We start from the raw sequence: 24138 nt of genomic DNA on the forward strand, positions 1-24138 counted from the left end.
AGGGAAAATGCTGTGCTTTGGAACCAATCATATCTGTCTCAGAATTTCTCTCACTGACCTATTCTTGGACCCACTGGGAACGAAAGTCAATTGATCTTACCACCTTTTTACTGTTTTACGTGCCCTGTCATGTACTCACTTCATTCCTTATGTAGCTTAGATTTCATGGTCCATCATTTAAAACAATCCCTTGTACACACTCAATTCCCTCATCCCTTTCTTGCTTCAACAAAGTCATTTGGCCAAACCTCAAGTCTGGTTAAAGCCAATTCTGCTTATTCTGTGCCTATGCCTGCAGCTGAACATGGCTAGAGATAAACACAGTCTAACGAATGTTTTTCACTTTAAAGATTGCTAAACTCATGTGGGTCCTCAGTGCTGCCTGGTGATTGTACTTATCTTCCGAGTCCAATGGTTCTCAAGCTTTTGTATCACAATAACCCAGAGGGCTTGTTAAAGCACAGATGGCTGGCCCTCTCTAGAGTTTCTGATTCAGTAGGTCTGGGATGGGGCCCAAGAATCTGCATTTCTAACACATTCCTAGGTGATACTGGTGCTGCTGATCCAGGGATCACATTTTGAAAACCACTGCCCTAACCCATTCATTCTCCCACTTCCCTAAGTGAGCATCTCTTTAAATCTCCAGCATCTTCTGTCTCATTCTCACTCTCACTAAGGAAATAGAAACAATCAGAAAATAATGTCTAAGTGCTCCCAATACCACATCTACTTACTTACCTCTCTGACCTCACCCTCTACTTGGTCATTCTGTTCATCTACAACATCCTTCTTGCTCTTCCTCAAACACACCAACACTGCCCCCACTTTAGGGATTTTGCACTTGGCTGCCCAGAAGGTTTCCCCCCCCGATACTTGCATGATTTGCTCCTTCACTTCCTTTAGATCTACTTATGTGTCCCCTTAGTAGAGAGGCCTTCTGAGACTACTCTAAAAATTAGCATACCTCCCCACATATATCTGGCACTCCCTCACCCCTCTACCTTGAATTACTTTTCTCCACAGCACGTATGTAGTTTCCTTAAATGTTTATTTGTCTGTTTACCATCTATGTTTAGCCACCCGGAGACTCTCAATAGAAGGAAGGTACAGGCAACCTGATTCTCTAAGATTAAAGAGAGTTAGTGATGAGAGCATAGACTACACAAGCAATCCATTTATTTGAGAAATCTGGCTGTAAAAGAAAGAAGTAGGAACAAGAAGCAGCAGGCTCAACCAGAGACTTTCTTAGGATGCCAAGGTAGGGCTAAAGGTACACAGGCCAGGGCCAGTGCAAAGAGAAAGTTTAAAGATGCTGGATATTGAAAGGATGCGTGGGAAACAAGACTGCTTAAATATCTGGAATGAAGAGGGTCAACGAGCACTGGATTTCTGCTTTTGTTTTTAAAGGGAACATCTACCAAGAGTTTACTATATACAGAGCACCGTGGGAAACTGTCCACATGTATTACCACATTTAATTTAGTTAATCCCCCCAATAACCCTAAAAAAAAAAGAAAAAAAAAAAAAAACCAGTTGTCGTGGTGACTTCATGTGTGTCAGAGTAGAACTGCACTCCACAGGGTTTTCACGGCTGTGATCTTTTGGAAGCAGATCGCTAGGGCTTTCTCAGAAGCTCCTCTGGGTATATTTGAATTACCAATCTTTAAGTTAGTAGCCCAGTGTTTAATGCTCTGCACCACCCAGGGACTCCTTCCAACAACTCTAGTAGGTAGGAATTATCATCTAGGCCTTTTTCTACAAAACCAGAGACATCCTACTGACACATTTACCCACTACAAAAATACCACACACAAGTTTCTCCTCCTAAGCAGTTTCATCCTTCCTTTCTCCCTTACCCTACTAATCCTACAGGGTTCTCCAACTTCAGGACCTCGTACAGTCAAAAATTAGATCGTAGGAGCAAATTTGTGGATGGGGCTGAGCTACTTCTTTGCCACCTCAGGTGCTTATAAAGCTGTCCACACAGGTAGTCAATAGCTTAAGCTCAGAGAAGTTGGAAGCCACCCTTACAAAAACCAAACCTGTCTTGACTAACTCCACATATCTTCATACCAATTCACCCTTATTTGAGTTCTCCGAGCCATTCCCAAAAACTTTTCATCACAGCAGCTGCTCCAAATCCTTCCAATTCTTCTTAATTGCCCAATTTCACCCTTAGTCCCTGCACTCTCAGCTAAAGACCTCATTCACCAAAAACATGAAGAAAGCCTAACAGAAAATGTTTCTACCTCCTTCTTTCTACTTCAGACTTTCTTCTTATTCTCAGGAATATTCTTTTCCTCTATTCCATCACTATTCCCACAAATGGTGATAACTGTAGGGCTTCCTTTCCAACATCTGTATCCCTTTTTCTTGTCTTATCTTACTACACTGACTGGGACCTCCAAAATAATGGTGATAACAGATATCCTTATCTTCTTTCCCATTTAACCTGCAGGACTTCAGTGTTTCCTCATCTAGATACCTTCAGTGTTTCCCTATTGAGAATGAGACTGGCTACTGCCTTCTGACAACACTTACTTTAAATGTTTCCAAGGTTGGAACTCAGTATTCCCTTGTTCTGTTCAAACGACTGTTTCTTGGTCAGTGTACAGGTTCCTCATGAGCACAATTAAATGTTCTGGAATTCCCATTCTTTGAAATGTTATCCATAATTTGTTATGATCCCCACAGTTGAATGCCTCTGCATTATCAATAAAACACAGGTAAACATCTTTCTGGTATTCTCTGCTTTCAGCCATGATCCATCCAACATCAGCAATGATATCCCTTGTTCCATGTTCTTTTCTGAACAAGGAGATACTGAGTGGTTTAAGTTAAGAAAGGTGTGTGTCAGGGTTGTATCCTTTCACCATACTTATTCAATCTACATGCTGAGCAAATAATTCAAGGAGTTGGACTATATAAAGAAGAATGCAGCATCAGGATTGGAGGAAGACTCATTAACAACCTGTTATGCAGATGACATAACCTTACTTGCTGAAAGTGAAGGGGACTTAAGCACTTACTGATGAAGATCAAAGACCACAGCCTTCAGTATGGATTACACTTCAATATAAAGAAAACAAAAATCCTCACAACTGAACCAATAAGCAACATCATGATAAACAGAGAAAATACTGAAGTTGTCAAGGATTTCATTTTACTTGGGTCCACAATCAATGCCCATGGAAGCAGCGGTCAAGAAATCAAATGAAGTATTGCACTGGGTAAATCTGCTGCAAAAGACCTCTTTAAAGCGTCAAAAAGCAAAGATGTCACTTTAAGGACTAAGGTGCGCCTGACCCAAGTCACGGTGTTTTCAAGTGCCTCACATGCATGTGAAAGCTGGACAATGAGTAAGGAAGACCGAAGGAGAACTGATGCCTTTGAATTATGGTGTTGGTGAAGAATTTTGAATATATCATGGACTGCCAGAAGAATGAACAAATCTGTCTTGGAAGAAGTACAACCAGAATGCTCATCAGAAGCAAGGATGGTGAGACTTTGTCTCACACACTTCAGACGTTATCAGGAGGGATCAGTCCCTGGAGAAGGACATCACGCTTGGTAAAGTAGAAGGTCAGCAAAAAAGAGGAAGACCCTCGATGAGATGGACTGACACAGTGGCTACAACAACAGGCTCAAGCATAACAACGATTGTGAGGATGGCGAGGTCCAGGCAGTGTTTCATTCTGTTGTACACAGGGTTGCTACGAGCTGGAAGTGACTTGAAAGCACCTAACAACAACAAGGTTGGAACATCTACAAGGAGTCAGTTCGAGGCTCATCTTCTTCTCCATAATAAAGCTGATCAACACACTATTTAGCTGAAACTGACAGAGGATTAAGACAAAAACATTATCTACGTTAACCCTCCCCCCCTTTTTTTTAACTATATATTATCTTTGTAGGCATTTTAATCACAGTGCAGCTATTTGTTGAAATTCATCTTCTTTATCGCCAAATTATTTTTTCCTGTAATGACTTTAAATGCAGGCTATGGTTGCTTATTTTGCAAAAGTATGATACAGGTGAATAGCCCATAGAGGCGAAAATTTTAAAAGTTGAACCATGCAGTTTAACTAGCGGCAAGCAGGCAAAACAATCTAAAAATCTTATTAAGAAAAAAACAATCAGACAATCAGCTTTATGGTACAAACTAGCCAACAGAAAACTGATTTCAAAAACAATCTGCAGATGTTTAATAGCGTATATTTTTATGGCATAGCTTTCAGCTGTTGTTTCACCTTCGAGCTAAATTGAATCAGATTTTTACCACCCTTACGGCACTGTACCTATGCAGGAAGCAAATGCAAATCTATTGAAGCAGAAGCAGTGTTGTGTTAGAGGGCTCAATTAAATGGTGGAATGTTTCTTGTAAATTAAAGCCCTACTGAATAATCATCTTTCATGCAAATTACCTTTCTTGGGGTGTTTCAAAGATATGTGATCATCATATGCAGCAGCTTTAGTACATGCTTATTTGTAATGCTTGACAAAATGAATTCTCTCTCTTTATTCCCTTAGAAATGAGAATGAGAATTTCAACTTTTTAATTTTTCCTAGCTAGACTGCCTTTGTGAATACACTAGCAGTGAAACTCTATTTTTCCATAACTTACTGTGCAGAAGAATGATTTAACCAGATGCATACAACTAGCACATTTATCAGAAACAATAAATTAAATGGATTTCTTATGGAAAAAAATACCGTATCACTCCCTCCTCCTTCAAAAAAGTTTAAGTTTTCCCTAGAAGCCCATCAGGCATTAGGAGGTCCATATGTTCTCTGACATTTTACACAAAATTGTGTGTTGCATGTGCAGATACATATTTTCTGAGAAGAGAGTTAAAAACTTTTATCTGATTCTCAAAGAGGTCAAAAACCTACAAAAAGATTAAGAATTGCCAAGTAAAGCTAAAAGACACAATATCTCAGGGTCATACCTGGATCTTCCAGGTACACAAAGTTTGACGGATATCCAAGTAGACAGATATTTAGTTCCCTTGGTGGTACTGGTGCACATTTATCACACTGAACTAAGACTCCTATGCAAAGAATTAAACTAAAATATCTAATTAGTCATTACTTAAAACCTAAGGAGAAATTCCACGCATCCTTCCTGAGCATTCAAGATTAATTACATGCACATGATGTAACAACCTAAACCCTGAAAAGAGTAGCTGGCAAGGGTGTTACAAGGGAAATCCGAGTCACATGCCACTTGCTGGACCAGGCAGAGCCTTATGTATCAGCAGAAAGGCTAATTCGGTGTTACAAATTCATGCTTCAGGAAGAGGTCTGTAAATGTATGGCTTCCCTTCCCCAAAAAAGCTTCTAAAGTCCTTAGCTTAACTATTAACTAAATTATAAATATTGAATTGCATTTAAAAAAAAAAAAAAAAAACTTTCTCAGAGGTCTTTCCACTCACTTTAATATAATGAATTAGGAAAATTCCAAGTGGCCTTCAGATTCAATTAAATACCACAATTGCTACAACAGCAATGTACTAATAAATATGTAAGTATCTGAGTCCTGTTACAACCTCGCTACCAAAACCACCACATTTCTAGTTAAACCCAGGTTCTATTCAAAATTATTGTGCCCACAAAAACCCTAAGTCACAACCAATGATTCTTCAAGAGAGGCAAAAACTTTCTTATAAAGCTGGTGTGGCAGAAACACTGCTAACTATGTTTGTAGTTATCCAGCTACGTTTAAAAATAAATAAAAAGCAGCAGCAGCAGTTTGAGCAAATAAAACTTCTGAAGACTTAGTACTTAAAAAAACAAAAACATTAGACAAAGACTTCAGACTTTTCCCAGTAAAAAGTAATATAATCTTATGCAATGCCCAACTAGTCACACATACAAAATACATTAGGGACACACCACACATACAAAATCATCCTTAACGAAAAGAATATAAAGAAAAATCTAACATTTATTTTCACAAATTGTTATAGCACTCTGAAGTTAAATTTCATTTTTTTTTCTGTTTCAAATTTACCCAGAGCTTTACCATATGTTTTAAAATTTTATTTTGTAAAAAAATAAAAAGGCTGTTTATTCTCAATTACATCTATTGTTGTGAGTTCACTGGTCTTCAGCCTCTTTCAGGTTAGGGGACACTTTCAAACACTGGAATTTTGATGGCACACTTCAAAGAACTGGGTTACAATCTCACTTGTGCCTTCTTACTTGATCCCCTCCTTCACCACAAAACCAAAAAACCAAACCCACTGCTGTCGAGTCGATTTCGACTCATAGCCACCCTACAGGACAGAGTAGAACTGCCCTATAAGGTTCATCACTGTGTCTATTTAAAACAGAGCTCTTTACTATCCTGACCTATATATACTCACAAAGCAAAGTTCTTGCATGCTCCAGTAAACAAGCAATCTTTCCCCAGAGCTGGCTGGACACTGTTTTGGCCTTTGCAAATCATCCTGCCCCACGTTTCATCACAAGGCGAACTCAGCAGGCTGCTGCCCTAACAAACTATCACCGGATTTCTCCTGTTGAAACAAATAAACTACATTTTCTCCAAAATATGACAGCCATCTGTGAAGGGTTTTTGGCTAAGTGCTACAACAGCACATGATCTGAAACCACTGTGCTAATAATTAAGATTATTAGCTTCAAGTGTTCTTAATAAATAAATTACTGGGTGTTACCTATGAAGTGAAACTAGACAGACGTATATAGGCTTTAGACTACTGTATACAATTCAAGAATTTGTTGAACTCAATTTTCTCTGGTATCTAGTGTTCAAATACCCTCGCTTCTAGATATTTAAACCTCAATAATTGCTCCTATGTGCCTGGAACTGTACCCTCATTAATTCATTAAATACTCCCAACAATCCTATGTGGTACTTAGTATTATACCCATTTTATAAATGAAGAAACTAAAGCACAGAGGCTACATACCAATAAGGGCCAGAAACAAGATTTAACAGAGACAAACACAAGAACCCAGGAAGTCTGAGTCCAAAGTCCATGCTCTTAACCAGGACGCTAATCAGAAGAATTTATTATTGGCACCACGTTTGCTACAGTGGTTTTGGCCCTGACAAGATTTTGATAAAACTGATTTAGATTTCATTATTTATGAGGATTTTCTTTTTAAGTTAAATATTAGGTAAATTATTAATCACTGAAGTGCTGGATTCAATGGTAATGGAACATACAAACACCCATAAAAAAGAACTGGAAGTTCAAGTTCCTTCACTTCTCCAGATCATTTCCTCAGCCATAAAATCAGAGGATTAAAGCAGATAATCTCTACAGTTCCTTCCAGTTTGAACACTGCAAGACTAATAATTAGAACAAACTACTCCTTAAATGAATTAAGACACTGCTGCCCACCAACAATAGGTCAGGTTACAGTCAACTGGGGGAGGATCTTAAGTACCTGATTTTTAAGGCACTGAAACCCATAAATATGCAAAATCCTTCAGGTTTTTAAATATACTTTTTATTATAAAATATAGCCAAATTACAGGAAATGTGGCAAAAAGGAAAAAAAAAATATCATTCATAATCCCAGCACATACACACTGACAGCATTTTAGAATATTTTCTTTCCTTCTTTTTTTTCTTATGCATACCTTTACATGATTATCATTATTGAGCAGAGGGAAGAAGGGAAAAAAAAACTGCACTCTTTTTTGTTATCTACTTCAACAATTTATAATAGGTACTTTTTCATGTTGCCAAAGAGTCCTGGTGGCACAGTGGTTAAACGGCTCAGCGGCTAACCCAAAGGTCCGTGGTTCAAACGCACCGTCCACTCCACGGGAGGAAGATGTGGCAATCTGTTTTTGTAAAGATATACAGCCTTGGAAACAATATGGGGCACTTCTACTCTGTCTTAGCTATGAATCCAAGTCAACTCCGGCAGTTTGGTTTTGGTTTCATGTTGCCACAAGGTGCTACATGACTGCACCCCCCTCCCACTACCTCTCCAACCTCATCTGTTGCTACTCTCTCCTTCCTGCCCTTTCCAGCAGCCCTTCGCTTTCTTCTTTCTGAGACTACAGCACACACACTTCCAACTCTGGCCCTTTGCACTGGATGCTCCTTCCTCCTTGAATTCTCTTCCTCCAAATACCTGCATGTCTAGCACTCTTAAGACCTCACTCAAAAGTCACTTTATCAGTGAGGCCTTCCTTGGCAACCCTACTGAAAATGTCAAGCCTCAACTCTGCAACATTTCGTATCACCTTTCCTCGCCTTTTGTTTTTTTCTAAGCATTTATCACACGTTATTTTATTTTATTGTTTACTCTCTGTCTCTCCTATTAAAACTAAAGTTCTAAGACGGCAAGAATTTTTGTCCTTACTGACTTCCCAGCACCTAGACAAGTATCTAACAAATAGCAAAAGCCCAATGAACATTTGCTAGGGGAATAATCTCTATAACATCACTTTAAATGGCTATATACTTGGAACCCTCATCCACTGCTGGCAGGAATGCAAAATGATGCAGCCACTGTGGTAAACAGTTTGGCAGTTCCTCAAAAAGTTAAACACAGAACTACCACATGACCCAGCAATTCCACTCCTAGGTATATACACAAAAGAACTGAAAGCAAGAATGCATACAGAAACTTGTATACTAATATTCACTGAAGCATTATTCACAAAAGCAAAACGCAGAAAACCTAAATGTTCATCAGCAGATGAATGGATAAACAAAATGCAGTATATCCATATAATGGGATATAACTCAGCCATAAAGAGAAATGAAGTCCCGACACATGCTACAACATACATGAACCCTGAAAACGTTGGTAAGTAAAATAAGTCAGTCACAAAAGGATAAATATTGTATGATCCCACTTACATGACATATCTAGAATAGACAAATGTACACAGACCAAAGTTTATTAGTGATTACCAGGAGTGGGAGGGAGGGTCACTGCTTATGGGGCACTGACTTTCTGTTAACAGCGTTGGAATAATTTGGAAACAGACAGTAGTGATGGTTGCACAACATAATGAACGTAGTAATCAATGTCACTGAATTGTACATGCACAAAATGTTGAACTGGCAAATGTTTTGTTATATATATTTTTATCACAATAAAAAAGGCTAAATACTATTCCATCAAGTGTTTATACCAGAATTTATCTAGTAACTCCCCTATAGATAGACATACCGGTTGCTGTCAATCTTTTACCATTCTAAATAATGCTTTAATGCAGGAGTTGCAAACATTTTCTGGAAAGGGCTACATAGTAAACATTTTCTGCTTTACAAGGTCTCTGTTGCAACTTCTCAACTCTGCCACTGTAGCGCAACAGCAGTCACAGACAACAAATGGTTGTGGCTGAATCTGGGCCACAGCAGGCTAGATTTAGCCTATGGTCCCGAACCGCTGCTTCATTGAACATCTTTGTGCATGTACCTTTTTCCATCTTTTCAATGGGTAAACTTACTAGACAAACGGGTATGAATATATTTACGGCTCTTGATACATTCTATCAAATTGCTTTTGAAAAGGATAATCATGAGGAAGTGGAACACTGGAAAACTTATACATGGTTGGTAGGAATATAACTTGGTACACTTTGGAAAACCTGCAGTTATCGACTAAACCTCAATGTATATACCCTATGACTCTGCAATTCTACTCCTAGGAATAGACCCAAGAGAAATGCATCTATATGATCACCAAAAGACATGTATTAGAATACAGACAGATCTATTTATAATCATCAAAAAGTGAAAACCACCTAAATGCCCATCAACAGTAGGATGAATAACTGTGGTATAGTCATACAAGGGAATATTACATAGTAACAAGACTGGATGATCCATAATCATATGCAACAAATAAAGATGAATCTCAAAAACTTAATACTGAATGAAAGAAGCCAGACCCAAAAAAAGTATATATTGTAGGATTCTATTTACAGAAACTATAAAAATGGGCAAAACTGCTCTGCTGTGAAGTCAGGATATTTATTTTCCTTCAGAGGAGAAGAGGAGTGTTCATTACTGGAAGGGGCATAAGAGGTTGCTGCTGGGGTGCTGATAATGTCCTGTTTATTAACCTGAGTATTAGTCACATGGATTCAATTTATAAAAATTCATTAACTGTACAATATGATATGGGCACTTTTCTGTACATATATTTTACTTCAAAGTTTTAAAAGGAAAAAAAAGAATACCACCAATATTCCCATCAGCAATGTATGTGAGAATAATTTCCTTCCCTCCTTTTCCCTCATCAGCAGTAGGTACTATCTCATTTTATATCTTTGCTAATTTGATACGTTTAAAAAAGTATCTCACTGCCAGGTTAATTTGCGTTTAATTACTAGTGAGGCTTAACATTCCTTTTTTATAAATTGTCTTCATTTTATCTATTATTCATTGGAGCTTTATTACTTTTTTATAAATCATGAAAACAAACAATAATAAAATATCATAAAGACATCAGCTCTTTGTCTATTACATGGTTGCAAATATTTTCTGCAGACTGTTGCCTTCTTTTCTAATTTTATTGTTTTGTTTTTTATTAAAGAAGTTTAAGCTTTTATATAGCCAAAAAGACTGATCTTTTTATCAGTGTATCTTTCTCTCAAAAAACATTATACAGAATTACATTCTTTCATTTACAACAAAAATATTGTTTCTTTTATGTAATGTGTTAGGGATGTACTTATTTCTCAGATGGATAGTATGCTTTTAAAAAAACAAAATATTTATTTGGAGATTAACTGGAAGGCATTAACTAAAAAGGTATAAGTCTATAGGATAAATTTTGACACAAAATAATTTTTAATAGGAAAAGCTGTAAACTTCTGAGGCAATTATTTCATTAATGGAAAGAGCAGATTTTATACCTTATCAGTGTAGTATACTCTGGATGTAAAGATATCATTAGAGAAATGTAAATATTCAGGAATTCTACTTTGTGGTAAGACTTCTGCCTGACATAAAAAAGACAGCCAGTTGGCCAAAAATTAATTTAAGAGCCCAACTGCTAACCAAAAAGTCGGCAATTCAATCCACCAACCGCGCATTGGAAACCATATGGGGCAGTTCTACTCTGTCCTATAGGGTTGCTATGAGTCAGAATCGCCTCAACAGCAATGGGTATATACATATCAAGAATATATACATTCAGGTCAAGAAGGCAGAGGGTTGACATGTCATGGGGTTGTTAACCAATGTCATAAAACAATATGTGCACTGACTAATGAGAAACTATTTGTTCTGTAAACCTTCACCTAAAGTACTATTTTAAAAAAAAAGTATATATTCATCAAATATAATCATAAGCAAAATGGACTGATAGGCAGAATATATTTACAAGAATATATTCATTTTCATTCAGTATATTCACATCCACTGAATATATTTTTAAAAAAATTTGTAAGAAGACTAAACCATCACATGATCTTTAGCTTTCAAAAGGAGAACATTCCTTTTGAAAATGTTGCTCTGAAGATAAAATGAGAATACTTTTAGCTAAAATTTAACAGAAATTTTAAACAGCTGTTTAAACAATATTTTGATAAATCAGTGAATTTGATGGATTTGTCAGTTGGGTGGATTGTGCCTTTCCTGCACTGATTATGGGAAACTGGCCTAAAGTTGCAAAACTTCAAGGCCAGAGAACTTCAGACAATTTTCCAGGGAGGGGAAAAAAGTCTTGAAAATATACCTGTATCTGCTTGGGTTCATTCTGATGCCAGAAAAGGATTCCTTTGGCAGATCTCCAAAAACAAATTGCCGCTTTTACTTAAATTGAGCAGACTACATTTGGGGAACATTTTCATTAAAAATGATTAAAATGTTAAGTTTTGTCCCAGGAGATAAACTTTAGTTATATAGGAAAGTCACTAATAGAGAGCTCCTTGTTTTCTGAATATACCAGGTAAACGAGGCAAATTACTGAACCAAAAGAGTCATGGAAATATAAACAAACTGAGTAATTTAGAAAAGAACTAAAGTCCCTGTAATAAATATGTATCAGCTTATCCCTATATTATAAAGCAGATGAACTAGAAAAGCTGTTTATAATCAGATTCTTGCATATCTTACCACTTACAAGTAGCTACTCAAATATTTGTCCCCTTGATCAAAAGAAAAAATAGTTGTTCAAGATAACAACAACAACAACAAAAAATGCTTAAGAATGAACCAAGAATTACCAAGCAAACGAGACAGTTGGCAGAGGCTTAATTTTGGACTCGCCCCAAATTTACTGATAAAAATAAATGCAGAAGACCAAGAAATAGACCCACACAAATATGTTCAAGTGATTTTTGACAAAGGTTCACAAAAGCAATTCAATGGAGGAAAAATAACCTTTTCAACACATCGTGCTGGCACAACTGGGTATCTGCAGGCAAAAAATGAACATCTACCCTAACGTAAACCCCACACTTTATACAAAACTTAACACAGAATGGATCACAGACTTAAACATAAAATGCAAAACTATGAAACTTTTAGAAAACAGCATAGAAGAAACTCTATGGGACTTAGGGCTAGGCAGAGTTCTTATACTTGATACCAAAGGCACTACCCATAAAAGAAAAAAAATGGTAAAACTAAAATTAAAAATGTTTGCTCTGTGAAAGCCCATGTGAAGAGGATCAAAAGACAAACTACTGACTTGGAGAAAACATTTGCAAACCATATATCTAACAAAGGACTAGTATCTAGAATACAGAAAGAACTCACAAACACTTAAACAGTTCTTAAAAAAATCCAATTAGAAAATAGGCAAAAGACATGAAGAGACATTTTACTGAAGAGGATATACAGATGGCAAATAAGCACATGAAAAGATGTTCAGTATCATTAGCCATTAAACTCATTGTGCCATTGAGTCGATTCTGACTCATAGGGACTCTACAGGACAGAGAAGAACTGCCCCGTAGGGCTTCCAAGGAACTGCTTGCGGATTTGAACTGCCAACCTTTTCATTAGCAGTCGAATTCTTAACCGCTGCACCACCAGGGCTCCAAAAACCAAACCTGTTGCCGTCGAGTCTTTTCCAACTCATAGCGACCCTGTAGGACAGAGTATAAATGCCCCCATAGGGTTTCCAAGCAGTAGCTAGTGGATTTGAACTGCTGACCTTTTGGTCAGCAAAAGGTCAAACTTTTTTTTGGTCCAACTATTAACCACTGTGCCACCAGGGCTCCTTATTAGCCATTAGGGAACTGCAAATTAAAACCACAATGAGATATCACTACATACCCATCAGAATGGCTAAAATAAAAAATAGTGACACCACCAAATGATGACAAGGAGGTGGAGAAACTGGATCCAACATACACTGCTGGTAAATATAAATGGTAAATGTTAAATACTACAGCCACTCTTGAAAAGTTCGGCAATTACTTGAAAAAACCAAAACATGCATCTACCATACCCATAAACCCACTGCTGTCAAGTCGATTCTGACTCATAGCGACCCTAGAGGACAGAGTAGAACTGCCCCATAGGGTTTCCAAGGAATGCCTGGTGGATTCGAACTGCCAACCTTTTGGTTAGCGGCGGAACTCTTTTTTTTTTTCTTTTTTTTAAATTGTACTTTAGATGAAGGTTTACAGAACAAATAGTTTCTCGTTAAACTGCCAGTACACATATTGTTTTATGACATTGGTTAACAACCCCACGACATGTCAACACTCTCCCTTCTCAACCCTGGAGGACCTTTTCTTTAGTGAAAATATACACAGCCAAAGTTACACCATTTCAAAAGTTTTTACATGTACAATTCAGTGACACTGATTACATTCTTTCAGTTGTGCTGCTGCTCTCAACATCCTTTTCCAAATTATTCCATCACCATTATCTTCGACTCACTGTCCCCTAGGCTTCCCGTCAAACCTTTAGAGTTGCTGTTGTCAGTTTGATCTCACATAGATAATTCTTTTTTTTTTGTACCTTAGATGAAGATTTGCAGAATAGTTTCTCATTAAACAGTTAGTACACATACTGCCCCCTATGACACTGGTTAACAACCCCATGACATGTCAACAGTGTTCCTTCTCAACCTTGCATTCCCTATCACCAGCTCTCCTGTCTCCTCCTGTCTTCTAGTCCTTGTCCCTGGACTGCTGTGCCTCATTAGTCCCGTTTTGTCTTATGAGGCTGTCCAATCCCCGGCTGAACGGTGAACTTCGGGAGTGACTTCACCACTGAGCTAAAAGTGTATCCGGGGGCCATACTCTCGGGGTTTCTCCAGTCTGTCAGGCCAGTAAATCTGGTCTTTTTTTGTGCGTTAGAATTTTGTTCTACATCCTTTTCCAGCTCTGTCCAGGACCCTCTATTGTGATCCCAGTCAGAGCAGTCAGTGGCGGTAGCTGGGCACCATCTAGCTGTACTGGACTCAGTCTGGTGGAGGCCGTGGTAGCTATGGTCCATCAGTCCTTGGACTAATGTTTTCCTTGTATCTTGTTGTCTTCATTCTCCCTTGTTCCCCAAGGGGTGAAACCAGTGGAGTATCTTAGATGGAGCAGCCAAACTCTTAACCACTACACTGCCAGGGTTTCCACAACTACCATATGACCCAGCAATTACACTCCTAAGTATATATGCCAGAGATATCAAAACTTACGTTCATCCCAAAACCTGTATATAAGTGTTCGTAACAGCTTTATTTGTAATAGCCAAAAACTAGTATCAGCTCAGATGCCCTTCAAGAGGTGAATGTTTAAACAAACTGTGGAACATCCACAGCATAATACTCAGCAATAAAAAGGAACAAACTATTGATACATGCAACAACTTGGATGACTCTCCAGAGAATTATGCTACGCAAAAAACAAAAACAAAAAAAAAGCCACTCTCAAAACGTTACATACGGTATGATTCCATTTACATAACATTTTTGAAATGACAAGATTTCATAAACAGAGGACAAATTAATGGTTGCCAAGGGTTAGGGATGGAGTACTTGAGGGAGAGATGCAGGGATTGGTAGAAACAGATACCTACACAGATGATAAAACTGTATTGAACTTAACACACACACATAAATGAATACTAGTAAAAAAGGGAAAACCTGAATAAGACTGGTAGACTGTATTAATGTCAATATCCTGGTTGTGATACTGTGCTACAGTTTTGCAAAATGTTATCATTGGGAGAAACTGGGCAAGATATATAAGGGATCTCTCTGTATTCTTTCTTACTACTGCATGTGAATCTACAATTATCTCCATGAAAAAGAGAGAGAGAAAGAAACCAGCGTAACAAAAGAAAAAAATCCACAGATACAATGTTTAGGTGCACAAAATTAGGTGATAAGGTAGTCCTATGAAGCCCAGATGAGTGAGCAGGACTGAAACCGCCACAATAACAGGATCACACAAGATAGGCATCTGGGTAAGTGGGAAGAAAAAAGGGAGAGTTCTGATGATTATATGAGCTGGGAAAACAAATTACCAACACTCACTCTGAAAAAGAGAGGGCCTCTTTTGAATGAAATGGATCTGAGAACAACCAACAAGGTTTTTTATGCTTCTGGGGGAGACTGCAAAAGACTATGGGGACCTGATACAGGCCTGGGAAAGAAAATTGCTGGGACTAAAATCTAAATCAAAGAGGTATCACTAGGGTTAAAGGAGAGAGAGAATCAAGGAGGCAGATCTCAAATAGAGATGGCTTATTGAGAGATCATATTTCTTCCTTTATGTCGAAATATAATATACAACGAGAAATGGGAGAAATCGTAAGTGAAAATCTTGCTGGTATTTCACAAACTGAACACACTTATGTAATCAGCATCCAGATGAAAAAATGGAACATTACCAGCACCGGAGAAGTCCTGTTTCTCCTTTCTAGTCACTATTCCCCAAGAGTAGCCACTATCCTGACTTCTAACAGAATAGATTGGTTTTCCCTGTTTTTCTACTTTATATAAATGGGATTATACAGTATGAACTGTTTTGTGTCTGGCTTCTTTCTGTGAGATTCATACATACTACTGCAGGTAGCTGTAGACTGTTCACTCTCATTGCTCTATAGTGTTCCATTGGGTAAATATACCACAATTTATTTATCCATTCTGCTTCAGTTTACTACTATTGAGTAACAAACCACCTCCAAATTTAGTGGCTTAAAACAACAATTTATTATTTCTCACAATTCTGTGAGTTGTTTGGCAGTTTCTCTCCTAGCTTTACCTGGATTTGTTCATGTGGCTACTTTTAGCTAGAGGGTCAGGTGGGCTGGAAGGTCCAAGATGGTCTCACTCACATGTCTGATAGTAAGTGCTGGTCATTGGCTGGGTGCCTCAATTATCCTCCAGGTGACCTCTCCTGCTCTAGTACTTCCTTTTATGATAGTTTCAGGGCAGTATTCCCCCAATGTGCAAGCATCTATCAAGCCTCTGCTGTCCCACACTTGCGAATGTCCCACTGGCCAAAGCAATTACATGGCCAAAATCAAAATCACAATAAGAGAAGATAACCCAAGGGTGTAGTTACCAGAAGTGATTTATTTGGGGTCATCAACATAACACTCTATCACATATTACACTGATGAGCATCCAGAAGATTTCAGTTTGGAGCTAATAGTGCTATGACAATTCTAGTACATTTATAGTGATACATATATGTCTAAGAGTGAAATTACCAAATCCCAGAATATACATATGTCAGCTTTAGGAGATGCTGAGACAGAGCTTTCCAAATTGCTTGTACCAATTCACACTTCATGCCAATTTACACTTCCTATAGCAGTGTTTGAAAATTCCAGTTACTCTACATCTTCACCAAAACTTGGTATTTCCCATGTTTTTCATGTAGTCATTCTGGTGGGTATGCAGTGCTATCTCACTTTGGTTCTAATTGAGAAGTCATATTTATAAATACTTCACATAAACAATGAAACCCTGGTGGCATAGTGGTTAAGAGCTACAGCTGCTAACCAAAAGGCTGGCAGTTCAAATTCACCAGCCACTCCTTGGAAACCCTATGGGGCAGTTCTACTCTATCCTATAGGGTTGCTATGAGTCAGAATCGACTCGATGGCAATGGGTTTGGTTTTTTGGTTTTTACATAAACAGTAAAGGAGAATACCTTCAAACCAGGAAACTAGGAAAACTACACTGGCTCACTCCCACCCCATCATAAGAACCATCTCCTAAGTACAAGTAGATGCATCTAATTTAAACATAAACAACAGAAAAAGAACACAATTTAATTCTATGAAAAGGTACTGTGAGAAAAAAGATGAATATTAACCAAATAATGTAACAATGGCCAATGAAGGCACAGCACAAAAATATGGCCATAAAGTAGATGAGAACTGTAACCTAATATTTCAAAATGAATTAAAAGAAATTAAGAAAATGATAGAAGCTATGAAAGAACAACCTGTATCAGAAATAGAAAAAGCTAAGAAATGAAAATGGCTAGATAACAAGGATATACAAAGAGAAATTGATAGAGTTTAGGATAAAATGGAAAAGAAAAAAGAAAAAACTTCAATAAGGAAGACAAAACTAGAAGGAATGTTAGGATGAACAGATACATACCATGGAAAGTACATTAAAAGAACTAGAATAAAGGAAAAATATAAAGCAGACATTAAAAAAAATTTTTTGAAGAAAGGTATAGATAGAAAAGATAAGCAAAAAAGATCCAACATACATTTAACAGATGGCCCCAAAGAAAACAATCGAACAGAATAAATAATAAAATCTATAATTGATGAAAACATATATAAGAAAAAATATTTAGGCCAATATAATTTAAAAAAAGACATTGTGCATCTGGCAAAATCAACAGAGAACAGTCAACACTTAGACATATTCTAGTAAAATTACTGGTCTTTAAAGACAAATTCCTTCGGGTATACAGGCAAAAAGATAAAGTCACAATGAAAATAAAACCATATTAGTATTAGACTTTGACAGTAACACTTTATACCAGAATACAATAGAGTAGGATTGGGCAAACTATGGCTCATGAGTCAAATCTGGCCCACTGCCTATTTTGCAAATCAAGTTTTACTGGAACACAGCCATGCTCATTCATTTATATATTCTCTATGGCTGCTTTTACATTACAATAGCACAGCTGAATAGTTGTGACAGAGACTGTATGGCCCACAGATCCTAAAATATTTACTATCTGGTCCTTGACAGAAAAAGTTTGCAGACCTCTACAACAGAGTAACATGTTTGGAATACTTAAGAAAAATGTGAGCTAATATTTTTATTTAGCCAAATTGACCTTCAAGAATAAAAGCCACAGATAAACAACCTTAAATATGAAACGCAGAGGATATCATTCACATGATCTATTTATGAGGATTCAATGAGCTTCAAACTACCGAATGATGATTACAGAAGCTTTAGTGTAAAGATTTGTGTGGAACATTGAATATATTTAACTGCAAAACTAAGAAAAAATGAGGGGGAAAGAATAACAGAGTAGTATGTGATTCATACGGGGCAAACAGAATTGATAAATCTTAGGGAGCTGGAATTGAATGGTCTAGAGGCTTGATTATGTATGGATACAGGGCTGAGAATAAAGAAGCAGTCACAGATAAGTCCTAAGTTTCTGGACTGGGAAATGGGTAGAAGATGGTACCATTCACTGAACTATGGAATACAAGAGAAGACACGGATTTTAAGAGAAAGATAACTAAATCAAGCTTTAGGCACACTGAATGTGAAATGTTTGTGGAACATCCAAGTGACTATGTCTAGTCAGTAGGTGGATACAAAGATTTGGATTTCAGAAGAGAGGCCCTGACTAGATAAAGATTTGGGAGTCAACAGCCAAGCAATGGGTGAAATGACCAGGATAGTGCATAACTTATCATGCAAGGAGCAAGCTCAATATCTGAAAAAGAACACCAAAAGAAACTCACCAAAAAATACCAGCATCAGCACTTCCATTTCACCACACTGATATTACCCAGTAATCTAAACCAATTATTAAGAATTTTCTACTTTACACCATTCAAAATAAAGCATTTAAAAATAATGAATATAAAAAGTGAATAAAATAAGCCTTTACCCACTTTAGCTATTTTTAATGGCGTATAGAGTTGATCATATTGCTCTGTACTGCACTTGGCACTAACTGATAGAGTGAAAAAGATCATAAAAGATGAAACTACTATAAAATCACACATATGGAGTAAAATATGTGTGTATGAAGGGCCACTGGAAAGGGTATGCTGGGAGGAAGAAGGAATCCTAGCTGGGTAGGAGTTCACAATGTTGTTAACTCTGTCTCAGAAATATGAAGTCCCATAATAGAAAAACTGAGCTCTTAAAATGTGGTGATTATCCCTTAGATAATTCAGAGATAAAATTAATAATAAAAATAATATCAATAAATATTTACAAGGGAAAACAGACTTTCACTGAAGGGACACAAAAAAATTGCAATTAGAAAAAGAAAGAAAAGGTTAAAGTAGCATCAATTTTGAGGAAAACCAAGAAGAAACAGAGAATCCAGCCAAGATATATCCAATGCCTGAAATAAAAATTAACTAAAAAAATAAATGAATAATCCAAAAACAATCCAGCCCAGCAAAGGAAAGCAACAGAGGCAACTGTAGATAATTCACTAGAATTAAAGTGTTTAAAAAAAAAGTTTCAGCTAACAGAATCCTTGGGTATTAGCAAACAAAAACATTCTCAGGCATTAAAAGATATTAGCAGTAGATTTTAATAGCATTCCTGTTCTTTGGAAGTTTCTTTTTTAAAACAAACAGGTAATAATTATTACGAATGCCACACATACTACTTTTTGCCCTGCATCTAGTGCTAAAAAGGACATAGATTTTAAGAGAACAGTAAGGTAGAAGGGAAAGCTGTTCTCTAGCTTGGAGCTATCAAGGAGAGGCTTGCTTCCTGGTGCCAGCAGATCAGAGGGAAAAAAGGCAGAATGAAAATGTATTCTTTTATGGTAAGTACTTTTATGTTTCTACAAGTTTCTTAAAAGTTCTAATGTTTTCTTAAAGTTGTTTAAAGTTATATTTCACATCAACTTGTACAGTTTATCTTTAGAGATGCAAATGATTTGACTTTCCTTTTGATACAAAAATGTTACTGATGTTCTAGACCACATCCCTCTGCTTTCTATATTATTTGTGTGATAAAGTGTTTCTGAAATCCATCCTCTTTAGTCATTAGACTCATTGGCATTATCAATATGAAAATAGTGAAAAAGCTCTCCAACTGTTTAAGTGTAAGAATTTGTAAAATAAACCTGAATACTGCTGTGTAATTTGCCTTTTTCCAGAAAATGCTATTAAACTTTGTTGGCACTGGATACAAAATAAAACTCAAAAATTTGCATTTTCAGTACTTTTGGTCTCTTGACCTTTATTTGAATTTGAGACTAAGCTTTACCAAACAACAGAATTTACACTGTAACTAGCCAACCACAGTCCTCATTATGGAATCTGTACAGTGCATTTGTTACCTAGGAAACAGACCAGAGCACAGGCAGAGTGCAATTTCAGTTCAGCAAAAGAATTCTCCAAACATACTGGTAAATAAAGTCCATAAATCAACTAATCAGAAACAAGGTCAAGAAGGATCACGTAAGAGTTAAGCTCTATGGAAACTTTTTAAATGAAAAAAAGAAACCTGTAGGGTTTCTTTGGGCAAGTATGTAGATCTTTCAAGTAAATATTTTGAACAGGTTTCTTTATAAACACAAACTGTCAGAAAATAAACTGTTCAAAATAAATGGCTTCTCTCCAATCTTCAGCTTCTCTATTTTTGACAGTATATGAGAGAAAAAGCGTCTTCAGAGCCAGCCTCATACATCTGGTTGCAGAATATTAATCCAAGCATGAACTCCGCATTTTTAGGAGATCAGCATGGGCTTCTACTGTTCTTAAGGAACGCAGGATAAGGTCTGGAATGGGAGGTCACTGCCCACATCTCTTAGAATCAGACCTGCATCCCCACCAAACTACAAAAAACTGCATGAAAAAGGAGGACTTGAAAGTCAGAAACCTATTATAAAGAATCAAACTCTTACTTTTCAGCTTTGCATTTGGTTACTATTAACTATAATGCTAGTCATCTGAGGGTTCTAGTTAAAGGGGCCATTTTAAGTTTCCTTTAATGAGAACACACTGATAAGTAGCAAATACGTAAAAGCTAGAAAATGCTAGAAAAGTTCAGTAAAACGTGGACAGCTTAGCGTTGTTTTAAAACAAATTGGTGTCAGTTTATGTTGCTCAGATATAGTTAAAATTCCAATTTTACACAAATTCAAATTTCTGAAAGTAGCATCTATTTGTCACAACATAAAATGAAGAAAAAAATACTTCAACCATGAAAAGTGAAAGATTTATATGCCTTCCTAAATGTCAACTTACCAAAATGGAAATCAATTGAAAATATTAAAGGTTCTCTGGAATGCTTCTGATTATACTAAAATATTATTATTATAAAAACAAAGAAAATTAATAACTGCATAGCAGAGCAAAAAAAAAAAAAAGGCATTATCCTTTAGCCAGTCCACATAAAGACACTACACTGACAATCTGAGGGAACTGTCAGGCACAACTACAACTTTGCCAAAGCAATTCTCAGCACAGGCCACACTCTATTAACGTTTAGTTTACACAGTGACACTTTGTTAAACTTTATCACTTCCACTGACAAGCTTGTAAACACATAAATAAACAATTCAATTTGTTAGCTTATCTTTCTTAATACTTCAAAGGGGTGATGAAGAGTATGTGTATCTAAGAGCTGAAACTCTGAGAATGGTTTAGAACTCCATTCTAGATTCATGATAAAAACTGAACAAATTTCAATACCCATCCTCTTTGAACCATCTTTAATGGGAAAGGAAAAGGAATATTTGTCAAGGGACTACCTGAGCGAGAGCCTACCAGAGTTCTGTACCTTTATGCAGTTTCTAATCTATACTGGAAGTCTAAAGCAAGAACTAATAAAATTTGATCAGTTTAAAGGGGTTAGGGTGATCATTGTTAGATGTAACATCTTCTAGGTTTTAAGTAGTGTTCATAAATATACACTCCAGGCATTTATAAAATTAGTCATGCAATAAATAATATTAATCTGTTAATGTAACTGGGGAAATAATCTAGGATACTTTTTTCTCCTTAGAAAAAGACCACTATTTTAGGCATAATAAACTATCTTTTCTTTATAGTGACAAAAATCAGTTTGCCTAATTACGCATGCATTAAATAGTATATTATTTTCTGATGAATTGCTATATCATACTTGATGAAAATTTAAATAATAAATACTTTGCCCTTTAACGTTTTTCATTTGCGTTTCGGTGACAATGCTTTTTTTTTTTTTTAAAGAAAGCCTCCATTTTCTACATGTGGCTGTGCAAATAATTGTCTGAGTACCCTCAAACCTGATTTTTAAAAATCTCTTTGGTATAACTGTCAGACTTAAGTTTGTCAACATACATTCTCATACACTAGGGAGATACATATATGTCTCCAAAAGTAAGCAATAGATTGAGATTAATACAAAGAATAAAACTGTACCTGTATTTAAAGTCTGAATCTGTAGAGTGAATTTTTGGGGTGCTTATTCAACTTTATTTATTTGAAGATCTACAAATACATAGCAACTGTTCATTAAAAAAAGCCAGCTAATTAAATAATATAAATCATATATATCACCCTACAGTACTTTTCAAAACACTAAATTCACCATATACAATCCAACAGAATATATGGCTATATATAATAAAATAGAGAAAGCACTATCGCGGGGGGGGGAATCCGTTTTAACATTCATGTTCTTCCATATGTGTCAAATATCTCATATCTTAAACCGGCAAAACTGAAGGTTTTAGCCTGAATGATAAGCTAGGCAAGTATTTATTACGTTCCAATTTAACCTCCACACTGGAAGCTGTCACTACCTGACTGACTTATTAACTGTTACTTTAATGCGTCAAATTTTCTGTCATGTTAATCCTAAAGAGTCTGGGAAATTACAAAACTTTACCCTAAAACTTTAAAGAGACAAAAATTAATATATAATTGTAAAAATAACAGCCATGTTTTTGTTTTTTGTTTTGTTTTTGCATGTCTCGATCTAACCTTTACATTAAAAAAAAAAAGTCGCCGGGGTGAGAAAAAAAAACAGGTCGTTGATCTTGGTCCGATTTTGGTCAGCCCACCCTCCTTTTATCCAGGGGGATACATTTCTTGATTCATTTGATAACAAATACAAATCACTGTGCGCAGCCTCAGATGGGGGGGGGGCTTTCGGAGAAAGCCTTCCTCCGCTAGAAACAATAAATAAGGGACCGAAGCGATGTACGTTCCTACACACACGCCCCAAACGCACCTCAGTGTGCCTCCGGATGAGGGAAACAAGTCGGGCAAAGCCCTGAACCACCTCTCTCCCCCTCTCCATAGCCATCCCGAGACTTGGAAACTAAAGGGGCAGATCTTTTCTTTCTTCTTCCCGCCCTCCTTTCCACCTCAAACAAATCCAAAAGCAGGAGCAGGCGAGCCAGACCCACGGGGCGCGCTCGCGGCCGCCGCGTCCACAGGAGATGCTGCGCGGCCGGCCGGCCCCAAAGGAGCCGAGACCACAGCTGCGGCCGCCACCGCCGCCGGCGCTCGCTCCCGTAGCCCGCTCCGCCGCCTGGGCTCTCCACCTTTGAGACTCCCCCAGCTTGGTGCCGCCAACGTCCAGCCGCCCAGGTCCCTGCCCTCCCTCTGGAACTCTCCCCGCGACAGAGGAGACAAAAGGAGGGTTCAGCCGGGTCACTGCGCGGCAGCCAGAGGGGGAGGCAGAGCAGACCCCAGCGCGGCCAGCCCCCACACAAAGGGGTTCCTCAGCCCAGGTCGCAGCCTCGGCGCGCTCGTCCCCGCCCCGCGCACGGGCTCTCACCCACCTGCAGGTGTCTGTGCGTCTGTCCATAGGAACGCGGGCAGTGGGGGGGCCTGCGGGAGCTGGGCAGCCTAGGCTGGACGGGGCGGGACAGAGGAAAGGGAGGGAGAGCGGCCAAGGGGACCGGGACCGAAGGCAAGTGGAGCGGAGAAGGCGCCTGGCGGGCGGCAAGCAGCAGGCGGAGGCACGAGCAGGGGCGCCAGCCTGGCTCGGCCGACCGGCGCGCGCAGCTCCGTGCGCTCCCGGCTCCTCCGAGCGCGACGGGCG

General features: G+C 37.8%; 1 protein-coding gene across 1 annotated transcript in view; it reads right to left on the bottom strand.

The window, feature by feature from the left end:
- KIAA1958 (KIAA1958 ortholog) overlaps positions 1 to 24017 on the bottom strand; it is a 163668-nt gene extending 139651 nt beyond the window's left edge. The window contains exon 1 of the mRNA XM_004372157.2: positions 23876 to 24017. The gene's annotated coding sequence lies outside the window, so the exon portion shown is untranslated. The remainder of the gene's footprint in view (positions 1 to 23875) is intronic.
- Between the last annotated feature and the right edge of the window lie 121 nt (positions 24018 to 24138).

The sequence above is a fragment of the Trichechus manatus genome, unplaced genomic scaffold (genome assembly GCF_000243295.1).
Source record: "Trichechus manatus latirostris isolate Lorelei unplaced genomic scaffold, TriManLat1.0 scaffold00016, whole genome shotgun sequence".
NCBI lineage: Eukaryota > Metazoa > Chordata > Mammalia > Sirenia > Trichechidae > Trichechus > Trichechus manatus.